The sequence below is a fragment of the Cherax quadricarinatus genome, unplaced genomic scaffold (genome assembly GCF_038502225.1).
Source record: "Cherax quadricarinatus isolate ZL_2023a unplaced genomic scaffold, ASM3850222v1 Contig4095, whole genome shotgun sequence".
Taxonomy (NCBI): Eukaryota; Metazoa; Arthropoda; class Malacostraca; order Decapoda; family Parastacidae; genus Cherax; species Cherax quadricarinatus.
In genome coordinates, this window is record NW_027199121.1 from 5,699 (window position 1) to 26,234 (window position 20,536).

Below are 20,536 nucleotides of genomic sequence, written 5' to 3' on the forward strand. Positions count from 1 at the left end.
TGGCGTGAACTGTGACGGGATACCCTTGGCTCTACTGACAGTATTTGATATTCCAACAATCTTTACAGAATACATTTTAGCTTTCAGAGCTACCAACTCACTAATATTATATTCACACATTTCAGAATTCAATAAACCTATCTCACCTTTCCTACTATTATCATGCAAGGGATGATCAGGACTGAAATTTGAAAAATCCATATATCCTAACAAAGGTTCTCTTTTTAACTCAGCACGCAAATCTTTGCATTTCAAGCTAAAAATGTAAGAATCGGTGTCTATATACAGGAGTTTTACGTCATCACCATAATGTTGTTTTAAAATTTTATATAAAAAATAATACAATTTCTTTCTGGCAATCTCAAGAAATTGAAAACCGAGATAGTGGTTGTTTAACTTCTAATTTCAATTTGGTGAATGTACAAATCACTCTGTCTTGATTCAAATGTGTGATATTTTTTAGGAAAGGATCTTTGGTGGTTTTAATAAATCCTTTCTCATTCTTGATGTATCTATAAGACGTTGAAGAGAGGTTCCGGGTTCAGCTCCTGGACAGGACAGTCCCTCGGGCATGGAAACAGAGATATCTGGCAATCCTGCAACCCTGGAATAGGAAGGCTTGATCTAGGTCTGTTCACTTAATTTTCCCGTAAATAGCATTATTGGTTAATTTGAATGCTTTTGACTTGATGGGACATTATGTGGCTGTTCTCTGTGCGATATTTGTTGTTATGAAGGGTTCTAAAAAATTTGACTGAGTATATTCATATACTGCATGCACCTTTTCAACCTCTAACCCAAGTTCCATTAGTAACTGTAGCAAATCTAGACTGACCATATAATTTTTCTGAGGTAAATGACTTGCCACTAATTTCGCATTAGATTTGAGTATATTTCTACCTTCATTTTTCAATACAGATTCACAATAAGGAGACAACATCTCTTGTGATATATTCATGTGTGATAATACCAAGGGTAGTTCATCAGTACATCTATCTACCTCAGGGGACACGGGCTTGGTATCACATTCTATCCAATATTCCTTTTGACCCTCACAGGAAACATTTCTTAATCCCACATCGAGGAAATCATTCTTCTCCTCATTCGATAATTTTCTTATTCCATTCTGTGGAAGAGCTTCAACCATTGCACTAGCATACAAAGAATTAAAATCTAGATATAAAATGTGAGTACCCATTCCACTCTCAACATCAAAATTGGGATTAAGGGATTATCTACTTTAGTATATTGATTAACTGTACATGTGAACCCTCCTCTGAGATTCCTTTTAATGTGGTCGTATAATTCATTGGAATATATTATATCGAATTTCACATTAGTTTCCAATAGGAATGCGTCCCAACTGAAAGAAGGCAAACTTATGTAATTACTAACATCGAGCTTATAAATATCTTTGAGTGTTTTACGCCACTCCATGAAGACATCGGCTAACAATCCAACATCTGTCTGAGATACAACATCAAGTAATCTCCTAAACTCTTACATTTTCCCAAGTCAAATACTTTCATAGCATCATGGTCATAATCCTCCTGGCTAATTGCACTATTTCTAAAAGAATTACAAAAATGTTCTTTACTCGGTAATTTTGTTTCAACGAGTTTCTTTAAACTATCAATATAATCGTAGCACAGGACTTGCTTTCCTTTACGTAATAAAGGCAACACATCCTGAGGCACATCTTTCAGAATAGTCTTTGTTTATTTCAATGATTTACCTACCTATGTCTACTTTCAAGAATTTGAGTCCTTGTTTCGAATGAAGTTCAATTTCATATTTATCAACCTGCAATTCCTTTAAAATTATTCCTAAATCATACGACATGTTATGACAAAAAAATAATTTCTCACTCTTATCTTTACACTGCAAATTGCATCGCGCACAATCTGCACCAATATAATTATTGAATTTTAAAGTGTGGTCATGATGTTTATGATTATCTTTGGCGTCTTTGAAGGTGTTACTACATAATTCACAAGTGATCTGTGAATCATGTCTGGTCTTATCCTCCTCTGTCATATGGATTACATGATACTCTCTTCTAAACTTTATCTTACTCCATTCACCATTGACATTTAAAATGAAATGATTAGCTGCATCCTTCCCCTTATAACTCTTCATGCACACTATTTCACCTGTGTGATCAAATATAATATAACAATAGGCAATGGCTTTATGGCGTGACTCAGTTTTACCTGCCGGGAGAGTGGTATCTAATGCACATTCGAAATCGAATACACCGATGTATTCGCTGGAATGTGTATCACTAAAATTTCTAAAGTGTACAGTTGTTCCTTCCGGGGGGAATACGAGAGTCCGATTTTACATCCATCTTCGTGGATATCTAACTCTTCCTGGATATTTAACTTCATCAAATAATTATGGCAGTGCTTCTTATCATCACCTTTTTTTTCTGTCATTATCATTCTAATATAGCCGTGAAAATCTTTGACTGAAACCAAATGACTTTCATTCATCAATAAGGCACACATAATGTCCTTATATTTCTTATTCCCCTTACGGCACATAGCCACAAATGACCCATCTTTATCCTCTCTTAATTGATAGACGAATAATGACACCTTATTTTCCTTTTCTAATAGACCTAATTCATCACGTGTAATGGGAAAATCATCTGTAAAAGATTTTGCATGACTAAGACACTCTCTCTTAGGATTTACAACTTAGGAAATATTTTCCTATCTCATACCCTTTTTGTGACAATGATAGGCAGCAAAAGCACGCAGTACACACAATCCATAATTAATATCTGGATTAAAGATATATTGGCTCCCTCGTAGTTTCTTGGGATATTCCACATATGATCCCATTTGCACTCTGAATTCTACCTTGACATATTCTATGCTCAAAGATTCCTTTAGATCTATGATCCCTTCCTGATTTTGCAACTCTGTCTCATACCTTTCTAATATCGTTCCCACCCATCGATCAAATACTTCAGAGATTTCCTCTTCACTTACTAACTAAAACACTAAATTTATCACAAATTGTCCATTTCGATCATCACCTAATATGTTCTGGCGTAATGTCCTAATAACTATAATCGGATGGATTCTGAGTGACATTGCCAGAGGTGATCTATCATACATATCTCGCATCTGACCTATAAAATAATCCCTATAAGCATGCAAATACATTCTTAAATATCTCTGATAAGTTGAAGGGACACTATATTTCCTCACTTTGTGCCTACCTCTAAAATTCTGGACGTATGTGATAATTTCTGGATGTTCATCGTTCATATTCACAGGCGCATCATGTGAAGTACCTTCCCTCTCATCTTCATTCACGGTCGCACCTCCACTGTTGTGTGCGACATTACTCCCCAGACTATGTGAGATACTTGCTCTCTCATCTTCATTAACGGTGACAGATGTATCCACATTCCAGGCTGCACCTCCGTGTTGTGAGGTACCAACACTAGCAGAACAACCTGCACTCTCAGGTTCATTCTCGGTCGCACCTCCAGGATGTGCGTCATTACTCCCTGGATTATGTGAAGTACCTGCTCTCTCAGAGTCATTCACAGCTGCAGAAGTACCAGGTGTATTTCGTACGAGGAAAAGTATCTCCAATTCATATTCTATATTTTTACATATTTTCTCGTCTCGGTATTCACATACTGATCGATTAACAAACATTTTTCCTCAACAACAACACCTATAAGGCTCTAGTCACATTTTTACATACTACGAATTAATATTAATAGAGCAAAATCTTTCACTACATAACATGAATTAATGTCTGGTAAGAACCACCAACAATTTTATATAACAAGATTTTGCATAACAAGATTTCGTTAATACAACAAAAAATATAAGGCACTGATCTCAATATTAAGATTTCCTCGCTTCGGTATTCAGCAATACAACGATTAATAGAAGAGAATCTTTCACCCCCAACAATTTTTTACATAATACGACAAAAATATAAGGTACTGGTCACAATTTGGATACATACCTGTTTTTACAGCCTCTACCATAATACATCTATGTGATCCCACTCTTTTTGTAATTCTGTCAATCTTTCACCGTGATGTGCATCTCCTCGCTTGATTTGCGATGATTTTCGTATTATCGACATTCTCCTCTTCATTAATTCGCGTGTATTCTTTTCTTATCCTCTGTTAAGAATTTCACTCATTAACACATTTATCCGGTAAAAATTTCACTCATTGTCTGGTAAGAATTTCACTCGTATACTCCAACCTCTTCATTATTTCCACTTGTTAAGTTTAAATGAGGTAAATTAATATGTTAAGGTACAATTTTATATATCACGAATTAAGATTTGGGTAAACTTTTTTCAAGCGATTAAGAACATTCAACACCTTTAAAGGTACAATTTTTGTTTAACCACAATTTTACATATCACGAATTAAGATTTCTAAGTACAACTTACCTTCATGATGCAGGTGGGTTTGCCGAATTAAGAAGAGGTCTGCCACGCTTGACGAATGGAAACATAGTCCTCGCTCTGTCAGACACCTTGACCTTATATGGTTCACCCCGAAATTATTGCGCCATGTTTGTAGACAAGTTAGATAAAATCTTCTTGCTGAACACTTGAGTCAACACAGGTCACACAGACGGGTGCCATGAAATGCCGCTCACACCGAAGGTAGATTTCCGATAGAAATCACATACCCAATGTGTATCTGATAAAATCTCCTTACTGCACACGTGAGTCAACACAAGTCAGACAGACGGTCATCATAAGACAGGGTAAGAACACCTGTGTCAATTTGGTGAGGTAGTCCCGGTCGGCGACAGGAGGTCGCTCTGTATCCTCTTGTTATCTTAGCTGATATATATCTTGAAAACTCATTAACACTCACAGTATACAAGTCACATCTCTATGGTAAACACAGTTTCTCGCTAGTACAATGAACTTGACAGCATGCACATCGGCTGATGTTGATATATTTCGTTATCCTTCAAGGATTATCACTGCCGGTTATTCGAATTGTGGCAAATCTTGTTTCACAGCAAAATTAGTAAAGTTATACCGTGAGAAATTTCATAACATTATAATATGTGGGGTGACATCTCATCCCTTAGAGCAAGATTCAGAGATATCCCGTAAATTAACATTAAGTAAAGATATTATTGACCCACAGAATGTCATTGCATCATCTGATGAAAATACATTAATAAGAACATAACAAACATAAGAACATAAGAAAGGAGGAACACTGCAGGAGGCCTGTTGGCCCATACTAGGCAGGTCCTTTACAATTCATCCCACTAACAAAACATTTGCCCAACCCAATTTTCAATGCCACCCAAGAAATAAACTCTGATGTGAAAGTCCCACTCAAATCCAACTCCTCCCACTCATGTACTTATCCAACCTAAATTTGAAACTACCCAAAGTCCCAGCCTCAATAACCCAACTAGGTAGACTGTTCCACTCATCAACTACCCTATTTCCAAACCAATACTTTCCTATGTCCTTTCTAAATCTAAACTTATCTAATTTAAATCCATTACTGCGGGTTCTCTCTTGGAGAGACATCCTCAAGACCTTATTAATATCCCCTTTATTAATACCTATCTTCCACTTATACACTTCGATCAGGTCTCCCCTCATTCTTCGTCTAACAAGTGAATGTAACTTAAGAGTCTTCAATCTTTCTTCATAAGGAAGATTTCTAATGCTATGTATTAATTTAGTCATCCTACGCTGAATGTTTTCTAACGAATTTATGTCCATTCTGTAATATGGAGACCAGAACTGAGCTGCATAATCTAGGTGAGGCCTTACTAATGATGTATAAAGCTGCAGTATGACCTCTGGACTTCTGTTGCTTACACTTCTTGATATAAATCCCAGTATAAGAAAGAAGGAACACTCCAACAGGTCTACTGACCCATGCGGAGCAGGTCCATGTCCCCCCCCCGATTAGACCAATGACCCACCCCCCGGATTATCCCTATGACCCACCCAGTCTGGTCAGCCCCACTCAAGGATGGAGCACTGTACCAGACCCAGCAGCACATGCTAGTCAGGTCCAACTCACACCCACCAAAACCCACTCATGTATTTATCTAACCTATTTTTAAAACTACATAACGTTTTAGCCTCAATAACTGTACTCGGGAGTTTGTTCCACTCATCCACAACTCTATTACCAACCCAGTGCTTTCCTATATCCTTCCTGAATCAGAATTTTTCCAACTTGAAGCCATTGCTGCGAGTCATGTCTTGGCTGGAAATTTTCAGCACACTATTTACATCCCCTTTATTTATTCCTGTTTTCCATTTATACACCACGATCATATCCCCCCTAATTCTACGCCTTTCGAGAGAGTGAAGATTCATGACCCTCAGTCTATCCTCATAGGGAAGATTTCTGATACATGGGATCATCCTTGTCATCCTCCTCTGTACGTTTTCCAGAACATTTATATCCATTCTGTAATACGGTGACCAGAACTGAGCAGCATAGTCTAAATTGGGCCTAACCAAGGATATATAGAGTTGAAGAACAACCTGAGGACTTCTATTATTTATACTTCTTGATATGAAGCCAAGAATTCTGTTAGCTTTATTGCGAACACTAATGCACTGTTGTCTTGGTTTTAGATTACTGCTAACCAGAACTCCTAAATCCTTTTCGCAATCGGTAGTATTAAGATCTACATTATTTAGTTTATATGTGGCATGGTTATTTAACTGTCCAACATTTAGAACTTTGCATTTGTCAATATTAAACTGCATCTGCCACTTCTCCGACCATTGCATCAGTCTATGCAAATCATCCTGGAGTGCTCTAGTGTCCTCATTAGAATGAATTTGACGGCCTATTTTGGTGTCATCAGCAAATTTGCTTATGTCGCTATTTATTCCCTCATCTATGTCGTTTATGTAAATTGTGAACAACAACGGGCCCAACACTGACCCCTGACGAACACCGCTTGTGACGTGCCCCCATTCTGATTTCTCCCCATTTATGCAAACTCTCTGCTGTCTATTTGTCAGCCATGCCTTTACCAAGGAAAAAATTTCTCCTCCTATTCCGTGTGCCCTAAGTTTCCTCAATAGCCTCTGGTGTGGAACTCTATCGAAAGCCTAACTGAAGTCCATATACACAATATCATATTCATTACCATGATCTACCTCCTCAAACACCTTAGTGAAAAAAGTTAGTAAATTCGTAAGACAGGAACGCCCCTTTGTAAAACCGTGTTGAGAATCATTAATCAATCTGTGCCTGTCAAGATGGCTACGAATTGCTTCGGCAATTATTGATTCCATAAATTTTCCCACTATGGAGGTAAGGCTTATTGGTCTATAGTTCGAAGCCAAGGACCTGTCACCTGCCTTGTAAATAGGTATTACATTTGCCATTTTCCACTTATCAGGCACTATGCCAGTTTGTAGTGATATGTTAAAAAGATTAGCTAAAGCTGGTAATAGTGAAATTATTCTCGAATGTTTTACTAAAGGTCGACATAATATAAGCATTATTCTAATTACTTAAAATATATTTCACGGAGGACGATACAGTCGTACCATGGCTTTAAACGCCACACATTTTGTCTTATTTAAAATGAGAGATCTCGGGCAAGTAGAGATTCTGGGGCGACAGATTTCCGGTAAAAATAAAGAATTTGTTAATATGTATAAATCTGCCATAAATTGATCATCCTTTGGCTATTTATTCATAGACCTCACATTAAATACAGTTACAGTTGCGAACCAATGTGTTACGTCAGGATTCCAACGAAATTGTACACCAATGGAGGGAACAAAATTAATTAAAAAGGTTTATAGAGATCCTCACTCTGTGGGTTCATTCTCTGGTATAAAAGCTGTAAAAAAATTGATCCTTCCATAATCTTGAAAGAGGTTAGAAATTTCTTCAATTCAGAAAGATCACTTGCTGTACATGTTCTTAAACCTAAGAAGTTTCCTCCTAAGAAAATAATTGCAGCTAAACCCAGGGTGATATTAACCTGTGATTTGGGGGATATGTCTAAATTATCCAGATATAATGACGATTATAAGTACATTCTCGTGTGTATCGATGTTTTTTCAAGACGGACGGAGCACTTTACATGCATTACAAAACATATTGGAGAATGAAAAGGAGAAGAATATATCGAGATTATTTACAGATAAACGTGGAGAGCTTCTAAATAAACGTATAAAGGCATATCATGTATTTTCGAATGAAACAAAAGCTTCCATTGCAGAGAGAGGCTTGCAAACGTTAAATCGTAAATTATACAGATATATGACAAGTGCCAATACATTTAATTATTCAAAGGTATTTAAATGCATTGGTAGATGCATATAATTCAACTCCACACTCGGGGATTGGTGGTAAAACCCCATTGCAAGTCCATGGTATTATGTCATTGGATGATATAAGGAATCAGTTTCGCATAAATTATAAAAATGGAAGATCCAATAAGAAACGTTTCAGTAAGAAGTTGCTGTTGGAGACACAACAAGAGTGACTCCTAGTTTAACCGAGGGTTTCACACACATAATGCAGAGGAAAGTTTTAAAATATATAGAATTAATGATTCTCAACCTATAACAACATATCATTTGGAAGATTTGAAGAGTGAAAAGATTAAAGGATCATTTTATCGCGAAGAATTGACCCCAGCCATACCACCTCCAGAATATATTATCGACAGAGTATTGAAACGAAAAAACATTGGTGGAATTACGCATTATTTGGTATCTTACAAAGGTTATTATTCCACTTTTAATTCGTGGGTCAAAGAAGGAGATTTGTTGAAGGTACAATAAAAAAAATCATTATTAAAAAAAATTAAAGAATGAATTTCATTACTTACTAGTCTCCCAGGCAATCAACGGAAGAGTTTATTACAACAGTTTAAGAAAACACACATAAGTTGTATCAGTGAGATTTTCAAGAATTTGATCAAGAATAAAATACCATTAGACCCTAAAATATTTAAAAAGTACAAGAACGAGATTAGATCATTAGCTTGTAAGAAAATTGGTTTTCAGCGTAAAAAGAAATATTTGTTGAGTATCAGAGGTGGAAATCTTCTTAGTATTATATTACCTCTAGCAGTAGATATTATTTCGAGATTGTTTAATAAATCATGAAAGAATTTTATCTTGTACCAACTTCAGTTATGAAACGCAAACCTCTCGAGATAGTAAAATCGGGAGGTGATGAGAATTTAGAAGGAGGAGGTGGATGCTTGAAGCGTGGTGTTAAACGCAAGATTAAGCTCAGTCCCGTCAGGGAAGTCAACCCACCTGCTCTCACCTCGGTGAAACCTCAGAAAACCCCAGATTTGTCAAGATTCATGCACATAATAGTGGGTGCATGAAATACAGAATATGTGAAATCAATGTTGGTATTATTGCAAAGAAATCCTTTGGTGAGTTGGGATGAGAATGGTGACCTTCTTACCCCCATTACTGGACGTAATATTATTGAAATATTAAATGTTTTATCAGAAAATAATGTGAAATCAGCGAGAAGAATCGATTCTGATTACTTAACAGAAATAAAGCATTTATTAAATATAACAGGTATACATTTTGATTTTGTGAGGAATACAAAAGTGAGAAGACAATTATTACATAAAGGAGGCGGTGTATGGAGAGAGGAATCATCGTGGATAACATATTAGGTGAGTATATAAACTCTGTGATGATATGTTTTTACTCAGTGTGTGTTATAAGAGTGTGGAGATGGCTGAACGTCTTCTATACGTCTGTAGTGATTCCAGTCTTGATTTATTTCCCGCCAATACACCTTCAGCTTTCATTAATAAATTATATTATTCCATTATATTAGATAATAAAATTGATTATGAGGTTGCTCTGAAAAAATATAATTTATCCCAAGACACATTATATACCACAAAAGAATTTGAAGATATGTATTAAATATGAGAAATCTACATTAAATAAATATGTCCATAAAACTGATATGAGCAAAATTATTGGAGGTGATATGACAAGGATTTTAGAAGCAATAAATGAGGATATTAATTAAAATCTGATAAGAGCAGTTAAAAAAGATAACAGGCATTATCATCCCCCCAAAAATAGGATTTTTTTTAATATGCGTAATGTTAAAAATTCTAAAAATATGTGCTAAAACTTTAATTTATTCTATATTACGACGATTCAGAGCAGTTTAAAATTCATAATATATACTAAAGCATTAATTTATTCCATATTTCGACTATTCAGGGAGTTTTGAAACATTTTCTGAAATACTTCATTTTTTTAGGTAAACTGCTGTTACAACTGCATTTTATGGGAACGTTAAGCCACATCATAATGTTTTATTTCAAATAGTTAACCTTAACACTTTTTGCAATGATATGTATGCATGTGTTATCTAAATATTGAAATATATCCATAAATGCTTCAAGTCGCTCTTAATCTAGACTTTGATAGGAAGGATGATGACCATATTGAAGACAGCCGTCATTTGATGCCCTCCTAAGAAGAACAGAGGAGCACTGCAGGAGATCTACTGACCTGTGATAGACAAGTCTGTATCAAGCCTAACCCTTCTCACTCTTTGCTTTACTAGTACTACTACTGCTACTACTGTTACTACTACTACTACCACCACCACTTCTACTGTCAGCATAGTTGCTGATCCCCTGTATATGTATATGTTATCTGAGTATCATAGTACCATCCATAAGTTTAAAGTCACTTATGTCTTTGCTATTGTATAGAATCAGCCCAGAACCACCTGCCTGTTCAGCCTATAGCATAGTATTTTATGTCGAGACGACATACGTAACATGACCGAGCTGTCAGCCTAGTTGCTGATCCCTTGTATAGGTATATGTTATCTGAGTATCATAGTACTATCTATATGTTTTACATAGATGACCCTTTTGCTAGGCCCAATGGCTAGCATGTGTGACGTCACGTGAGGCCGCATGTGAGCGTGAGACGCGCTGTCCCTTTCTCAGTTCACACGTAGGTCTACAACAGGCAACAGGGCAGGCTGGGCTCCTCTCTTACACTCTGCTAATATAAATGTTACCTCCCAACAACTTGTGTTTATCTCCAACCATCATATCTCCACGAACCCTCTCAACACTACTACTGTTTATACTCCTTGTTTTTATCTGTGTTATCATTGCTTCTTTCATTTGTGGCTTACATATCTTTTTCACTAGGATACTACCCAGAACTGCTAGGTGAAAAAGATCAGCACATGTATGGACACTTATCTATACTACTTCCCTCACCCTGGATTCGAAATCAAAAGAGTAAATTTTCTGTTTAATTAATTAAAATAGGGATTAATAATAAGGCCAAAGAAAAGGGCATACATGGCGATAATGAGACTAACTGCAACTGCTGCCATAATTAACATTTTGCATTTTCACTGAGTTAGAACTGAGTGATTTTGTGAGGCGAAGGATGGTACTGAGAATAGGTCTCGTATGGGTTCTCCTTCTGGGTTGGGTGGTGTACAGTGGGGTCTGGAGAGTAGGCATGGGCCGGGGCCTGTATCATCTCGGGCAGATAACCGACGGAGTCATACAGGGCTAGGGAGGAAGACCGCGCCAGGTCATGTGTGGATTGTGGGCGCGCAAGGGGGTGAACCGGCGCCACACACCCAGAGTCCCGAGCTGCTGCTCCCACCATCAGATATGCCTTGGGAACGAAGATTGTGACCAAGACGCAGGTAGATGTAGCGGCCATACCCAGGCATATACAAGCTTCACTCCAGGCAGGTGGAAGGATCATGTAGAGTATGGACCAAGCTATCCATACACTAGTCATTAGTAATAAGAACATAAGAATGGAGGAACACTGCATAATGCCTACCGGCCCATGCGAGGCAGGTCCTTATCAAAACGACCTCTACCTAAAGCTACCCAAGAAATAACTCCCGAACCCAATGACACCAATCAAACCCAGCCCCTCCCACTCATATATTTGTCCAATCTCTTCTTAAAGCTACCCAGGGTCCTAGCCTCTATCATCCCACTGGGAAGACTGTTCCACGCATCTACAGCTCTGTTAGAAAACCAGTACTTACCAATGTCCTTCCTAAATCTAAATTTATCCAACAAAAGAGTAATCCTTCATGGTAGTTGCGCCGAGAACGAATATTGAAGGGAGATATTATGAGCTGCAGCGCCAGCAACAACATGATGTAGGACTGGCTAATAATGAAGTGTAGTCGGTGGGGAGAGCAGGTGTAGAGAGCCCCTCCTGAGGGCAGTGAGTGCATGGAGATCTGTGAGGCCATGAGCCACTGCTGCACCCCCAGCACCACCTGCATCCCCAGCACCACCTGCACCCCCAGCACCACCTGCATCCCCAGCACCACCTGCACACAGCCACTGCTGCACCCCCAGCACCACCTGCACACTTACCATGAAGAACAACAATGCTGTTTGGATCACCTCGCTCACCTCACCCACCATCCTGAAAACATAAAATTAAAACAACATCTTAAAACGAAAACCGTTATTCTAAATATTGCACAAATAACCCGCACATAAGAGAGAGGAGCTTACGACGACGTTTCGGTCAGACTTGGACCATTTACAGTCACAGTGTGACTTTGTAAATGGTCCAAATCGGATTGAAACGTCGTGGTAAGCTGGTGTCTGCTATGTGCGGGTTATTTGTGTATTGTTCCAGTCACGGAATTGTGCCTTTTTGTTATCTAAATAATGTTATAATGTATATTATAATTATACATCTACGTTCATGTTTAACTCGATGAGAAATCAGATATATAATTACCATCACAAAAGTGTAACACACACTGGTTAATACACACTGGTTAATACACACTGGTTAATACACACTGGTTAATACACACTGGTTAATACACACTGGTTAACACACACTGGTTAATACACACTGGTTAATACACACTGGTTAATACACACTGGTTAATACACACTGGTTAACACACACTGGTTAATACACACTGGTTAATACACACTGGTTAATACACACTGGTTAATACACACTGGTTAATACACACTGGTTAAAACACACTGGTTAACACACACTGGTTAATACACACTGGTTAATACACACTGGTTAATACACACTGGTTAATACACACTGGTTAATACACACTGGTTAACACACACTGGTTAATACACACTGGTTAATACACACTGGTTAATACACACTGGTTAACACACACTGGTTAATACACACTGGTTAATACACACTGGTTAATACACACTGGTTAATACACACTGGTTAATACACACTGGTTAATACACACTGGTTAATACACACTGGTTAATACACACTGGTTAATACACACTGGTTAATACACACTGGTTAATACACACTGGTTAATACACACTGGTTAATACACACTGGTTAATACACACTGGTTAATACACACTGGTTAATACACACTGGTTAATACACACTGGTTAATACACACTGGTTAATACACACTGGTTAATACACACTGGTTAATACACACTGGTTAATACACACTGGTTAATACACACTGGTTAATACACACTGGTTAATACACACTGGTTAATACACACTGGTTAATACACACTGGTTAACACACACTGGTTAATACACACTGGTTAATACACACTGGTTAATACACACTGGTTAATACACACTGGTTAATACACACTGGTTAATACACACTGGTTAATACACACTGGTTAATACACACTGGTTAATACACACTGGTTAATACACACTGGTTAATACACACTGGTTAATACACACTGGTTAATACACACTGGTTAATACACACTGGTTAATACACACTGGTTAATACACACTGGTTAATACACACTGGTTAATACACACTGGTTAATACACACTGGTTAATACACACTGGTTAATACACACTGGTTAATACACACTGGTTAATACACACTGGTTAATACACACTGGTTAATACACACTGGTTAATACACACTGGTTAATACACACTGGTTAATACACACTGGTTAATACACACTGGTTAATACACACTGGTTAATACACACTGGTTAATACACACTGGTTAATACACACTGGTTAATACACACTGGTTAATACACACTGGTTAATACACACTGGTTAATACACACTGGTTAATACACACTGGTTAACACACACTGGTTAATACACACTGGTTAATACACACTGGTTAATACACACTGGTTAATACACACTGGTTAATACACACTGGTTAATACACACTGGTTAATACACACTGGTTAATACACACTGGTTAATACACACTGGTTAATACACACTGGTTAATACACACTGGTTAATACACACTGGTTAATACACACTGGTTAATACACACTGGTTAATACACACTGGTTAACACACACTGGTTAATACACACTGGTTAATACACACTGGTTAACACACACTGGTTAATACACACTGGTTAATACACACTGGTTAACACACACTGGTTAATAGCATAAAGAATCCATTGCAGATAATATAACTAAGTATTATTAACGTCAGCATCATTATTGTTGCTTTTGGTATCTTGTGTTTGTGCCAGAAATAACTGTAATAATTTATCATACATAAACATAAAAGTCAAGTAAATACGCCACACATAACACTGCCAGCCATCTAGTAGTTATATAACATTTGTTTCAGTAACAGTAATCTCCTATTACTAAGTATTCTATATCTATCTCTGGAAAAATTGTGGAGAAAATTCTCAGCTCCGTCTCAGCCCTCTGAGGGACTTAACTCTCCCGAAAGGGGCTAGTGGACTCTTCTTTCTTCATAAACAGCTTTATTAAAATCCCATGTATGAACCATAGCATCACGAGGCACGCTTTCCTCTCCTTGCCAGAGTTCTTGATCAACTACACTGTGAAGGTTAAACAAGAGTAATTACTCTTTTCCCCTTAGCAGTAAAATTAAGAGAAAACCTGTGCCCCACTTTATCTACAAGTTGGGGCTATTATGAATTGTAGTCTATAGCTAAACAACAAGAAACCTACCCTCTTGTAATGAATACTGTTGCAATGTGTAGTAAGAAAGAGATATAAAGCTGAACTCAGCAGTTCCTTTGTGTGGACGATGAGTTTGAGGGCGACGAGGGCAGAACTGATTAGACGTGTGTGACACGTGGGCGTTGCCTTCTTATCGTTAAAATACAAAGGACAATAGTGACCAGTGTGTTCTTGACTCTTGTTCACTTGGACAATCTCAGGAAACAAGGAAAGTTAGACTAGTTCCCTTATATGAGTCAGGAAATTCACAGTAGAACTAATCACGTCGTGTTTATTGTGTCTCCATGTTCTCCCTGCTGTGGATAATTCCAAGAAACTATGAACAAATGATGGTACTGAATGACGAAGTGCAACCGGTATTGCAAGTAATTGCAACGAACATTCTCGACATAGTGGCGAACATTAGTGCAACATTGCCTGAGACACTCAAGCCTTCAGTCAGGTCACCGATATCGGCCTTAATGGCGCTGCCAACGCCATAAGCTCACGTTACACGAGCAAGGTAAGGCTTACTCTCACTTGTATCGCCAAGACGAACTGCAGTCCTTGAGCAGACACAAGGTGATTAGGGCTGCCGTATTCGAGGTCGTAATTTGAGGGCTTTATGCCCAAATCAAGTGAATACCACTACGCATTTCAGATGATAGTGAAATGCTGGATATACGCTCCTTTGGGGCAAATTGTTTCTAATTCACTTGTTAATCAACAGCCACTGTGGAATCTGGAACGGCACCCCGAAGGGATGTCCAGGGAGAGGCTGCTGGACATTGTGCTGTTAACAGATAAGTACCAATTGCTATATGTTTGTTTCATTCAGGAAAGTGTACTTATCCAGCCATTTCTCAACAAAAATCAAACAAAACCTGTTCATTTTACTACACTGACGAAGAAGCTTCATTAATCACTGTGACAGACACTGTAAAACATAATACTGGAAACTACAAATTTTCAAAAACATTAGCGTACGTAATAATCAACCGTGTAAAGTACCACCTAACAACACAGGAATCTCATGACCTCATTGTCTACGTGTCCTCATCTCAAATGTCATTTTTCAGGTCATTATGTGCCACTCACACCCCACTCTCCGTCTATATATGCTGTCATTTTAATCTGTATGATAGAAATGCTTAAAGTCTCAGGATAGAAACGTTTTCTAATAAATATGTCCTAGTGTTTGCTCCCGAGTCTTTTTTAAGCCAGTTCTAAGTGTATCTGGTTACAATAATGATGTTGCTTACATTCAGCTGTATGAGAGTTCCACCCCAATACTGGGGTCTTGTCGGGGTATTTTTTATTTATCTCTCGCCTCTATCGAGGTGGAAGGTATTTTGCGAGTCTTGAGGTTCTTGACGACAAAATACTAATGCCGTTGCAGCCTGTGTGTGTGTGTGTACTCACCTATTTGTGGTTGCAGGGGTCGAGTCATAGCTCCTGGCCCCGCCTCTTCACTGATTGCTACTAGGTCCTCTCTCTCCCTGCTCCATGAGCTTTATCATACCTCGCCTTAAAACTATGTATGGTTCCCGCCTCCACTACGTCACTTTCTAGGCTATTCCACGGCTTGACTACTCTATGACTGAAGAAATACTTCCTAACATCCCTTTGATTCATCTGAGTCTTCAACTTCCAATTGTGACCTCTTGTGTCTGTGTCCCATCTCTGGAACATCCCGTCTTTGTCCACCTCGTCTATTCCGCGCAGTATTTTATATGTCGTTATCATGTCTCCCCTGACCCTCCTGGCCTCCAGTGTCGTCAGGCCGATTTCCCTCAACCTTTCTTCGTAGGACAATCCCCGTAGCTCTGGGACTAGTCTTGTTGCAAACCTTTGCACTTTCTCTAATTTCTTGACGTGCTTGACTAGGTGTGGATTCCAAACTGGTGCTGCATACTCCAGTATGGGCCTGACGTAAATGGTATACAGAGTCTTGAACGAATCCTTACTGAGGTATCGGAACGCTATCCGTAGGTTTGCCAGGCGCCCGTATGCTGCAGCAGTTATCTGATTGATGTGCGCCTCAGGAGACCGGGCCGCGGGGGTATGCTCGGTGTTATACTCACCCCCAGATCTTTTTCCTTGAGTGAGGTTTGCAGACTTTGGCCATCTAAACTATATTGTGTCTGCGGTCTTCTTTGCCCTTCCCCAATCTTCATGACTTTGCATTTGGCAGGGTTAAACTCAAGGAGCCAGTTGCTGGACCAGGCTTGTAGCCTGTCCAGGTCTCTTTGTAGTCCTGCCTGATCCTCATCCGATTTGATTCTTCTCATTAACTTCACATCATCCGCAAACAAGGACACTTCTGAGTCTATCCCTTCCGTTATGTCATTCACATATACCAAGAACAGCACAGGTCCTAGGACTGACCCCTGTGGAACCCCGCTTGTCACAGGCGCCCACTCTGACACCTCGTCACGTACCATGACTCGTTGTTGCCTCCCTGTCAGGTATTCTCTGATCCATTGCAGTGCCTTTCCTGTTATGTGTGCCTGATCCTCTAGCTTTTGCAGTAACCTCTTGTGAGGAACTGTGTCGAAGGCCTTCTTGCAGTCCAAAAAAATGCAGTCGATCCACCCCTCTCTCTCTTGTCTTACTTCTGTCACCTTGTCATAAAACTCTAGTAGGTTTGTGACACAGGATTTTCCCTCCCTGAAACCATGCTGGTTGTCAATTATACACTTGTTTCTTTCCAGGTGCTCCACCACTCTCCTCCTGATGATCTTCTCCATGACCTTGCATACTATACACGTTAGTGATACAGGTCTGTAGTTTAGTGCCTCATGTCTGTCTCCCTTTTTAAAAATTGGGACTACATTTGCCATCTTCCATACCTCGGGGAGTTGCCCAGTTTCAAATGATGTGTTGAAGATCTTTGTTAATGGTACACACAATATCTCTGCTCCCTCTTTAAGGACCCACGGAGAGATGTTGTCTGGTCCCACCGCCTTTGAGGTGTCAAGTTCGCATAGCAGCTTCTTCACCTCCTCCTTGGTTATATGTACCTCATCCAGCACTTGCTGGTGCACCCCCCTGCTCTGATTTCCTGGAGTCCTACTGGTTTCCACTGTAAATACTTCTTTAAATCTTGTGTTGAGCTCCTGACATACCTCCCGGTCGTTTCTTGTGAATTCCCCATCACCCTTCCTCAGTCTGATTACCTGGTCCTTGACTGTTGTTTTCCTCCTGATGTGGCTGTACAACAGCTTCGGGTCAGTCTTGACTTTCGATGCTATGTCATTTTCGTATTGTCGCTGAGCCTCCCTTCTTATCTGTGCATATTCGTTTCTGGCTCTTCGGCTAATCTCTTTATTTTCCTGAGTTCTCTGTCTTCTGTACCTTTTCCATTCTCTAGTACACCTAGTTTTTGCCTCCCTACACCTTTGGGTGAACCAAGGACTCGTTCTGTTCTTCCCATTATTTCTGTTTCCCTTGGGAACAAACCTCTCCTCTGCCTCCTTGCATTTTGTTGCCACATAGTCCATCATTTCTTGTACTGGTTTTCCTGTCAGTTCCCTCTCCCACTGAATGTCTTGAAAGAAGTTCCTCAAGCCTGAGTAGTTCCCCCTTTTGTAGTTTGGTTTTTCCCACCCTATTCCTGCTGCTCTCTCCACTTGGAGCTCAACTATGTAGTCGAAGCACAGAACCACATGATCACTAGCTCCCAGGGGCCTTTCATACATGATATCCTCGATGTCAGAACTACTCAAGGTGAATACAAGGTCCAGTCTTGCTGGTTCATCCTCTCCTCTCTCTCTGGTAGTGTCTCTAACATGTTGATGCATGAGGTTTTCCAGTACCACATCCATCATCTTGGCTCTCCATGTTTCGGGACCCCCATGGGGCTCCAGGTTTTCCCAGTCAATCTCCTTGTGATTGAAATCACCCATAACTAGTAACTTTGCTCCCCCCATGTGTGCTCTCCTGGCCACCTCGGCTAGTGTGTCGACCATTGCTCTGTTGCTCTCATCGTATTCTTCTCTTGGCCTCCTGCAGTTCTGTGGTGGGTTGTACATTACTGCAATTATCACCTTATGTCCCTCAGACTGGATTGTTCCTACTAAGTAGTCCCTTTCGCCCGTGCCATCCATTCCTTCCATTTTCTCAAAACCCCACTGGTTTTTAATGAGCAGTGCAACTCCTCCTCCCCCTCTCCTCCCTCTGTCTTTCCTGAGGATTTGATATCCGGATGGAAAGATTGAATCTGTTATTATTCTGGTGAGTTTTGTTTCTGTGAGTGCTATTATGTCTGGGGATGTCTCCTTGATTCTTTCGTGCCACTCCTCATACTTATTTGTTATTCCATCTGCATTTGTATACCACACCTTCAACTTCTTTTCTAAGACTGTGGTCTGGGAGGTGTATTGGGGTTGGGGAAGTGGGAGACCTGATAAGGAACTATGGGTGGTTGCTGTGGGGGTGGAGTTTGTAATGCAGTGGGTGGGGGCATTGGATGTGGCATGGGTGTTTTGGTTTAGAGTGTTTGGTTGCACTGGGGTTGACCTGGTTGGGAGGCTTCTATAGGAAGTTGTGAGGGAGGCTGTATTTGATCTTCCTGTGTCTGGGATCTCCTGTCTGTCTTCTCCATCCCCTCTCTTTCCTCCTTTCGCCTTTGTACCATCTCTCTCAGTTTCTGCCTTTCTTCTTGTGTTCTGTCGCGGTCGAGATACACCTTCCTGTATGCCGGCATGTCCCTTAATCGTGCTTTCTCCTGCAGGATCCTGTTCCGAGTCGATTCTGCCTTGAAGGTCACTTTCACTGGCCGGGTTCTTTTTTTTACAAACCCCCCTATTCTCCGAAAATTTTCCAGCTGGGTCATGTCGTCTTCTCCTATTACTTTCATGATGCTTTCAATTGCTTTTTTTCCCCTTGTTTTCTTGCTTCATATGTTTCCCCTTCAACTTCCTGGAGCCCATACACAAAGACTGACCTCACCCTTTCATTCTCCCACTGCATATCCCTGTGTATCCCCTCATTCAATTTGATTTCCTCCATTGCAGCTTTCCTTTCTTCAGTTTCACTAGCTAATGTACTTGGGCTCAGTGGCCTGTCATTTTCCCTTCTCGGCTTTCCCTGGGCTCTGCTGTGGTCTGTTAGGGCCTCCACATATAGCTTAGCTCTTTCATTTACTACAGTCTCCACTGATAGAGCTTCTACATGCAGTTTTGCTCCTTCTTTCCCTACAGTCCCCTTATTTGTGACTGAGGTAGCAGTCTCTGTTGTCAATCCCAAAATGTTCTTTAGTTCTTTAGGCTGTTTCAGATTTTTCAGTTCCTCTTCTAAACTCTGTATCCTGGCCTCTGCTGCTTTGACTTGCACCTCCCACTTCCTGCTTTCCATGTCTATCCTCTCTTCCATTCTCATGCTAAGTTCTTCTAGTTTCTTTTCCCATTCATGTTCCCTTTTTATGAGCTCTGCTGCCCAATCTTCCTTTGCAGCTTCCTCCTCCTGTCCCTTGGTTTTTCTTGTTGCTCTCTGGCAACCCATTTTTGTTTTATCCTGATTGCCTCAGAGTGGGAAACCTATGTAATTCT

The 20,536-nt window shown here is 39.6% G+C and overlaps 1 long non-coding RNA gene across 1 annotated transcript; it reads right to left on the minus strand.

Annotated features, from left to right (window-relative positions):
* Window positions 1-360: 360 nt before the first annotated feature.
* LOC128696010 (uncharacterized) lies at window positions 361-5,491 on the minus strand. Its single transcript, XR_011391568.1, has 3 exons — window positions 4,000-5,491; window positions 3,233-3,568; window positions 361-604 (listed from the first exon to the last, which is right to left on the minus strand). It is a non-coding gene; the product is annotated as an uncharacterized lncRNA (long non-coding RNA).
* Between the last annotated feature and the right edge of the window lie 15,045 nt (window positions 5,492-20,536).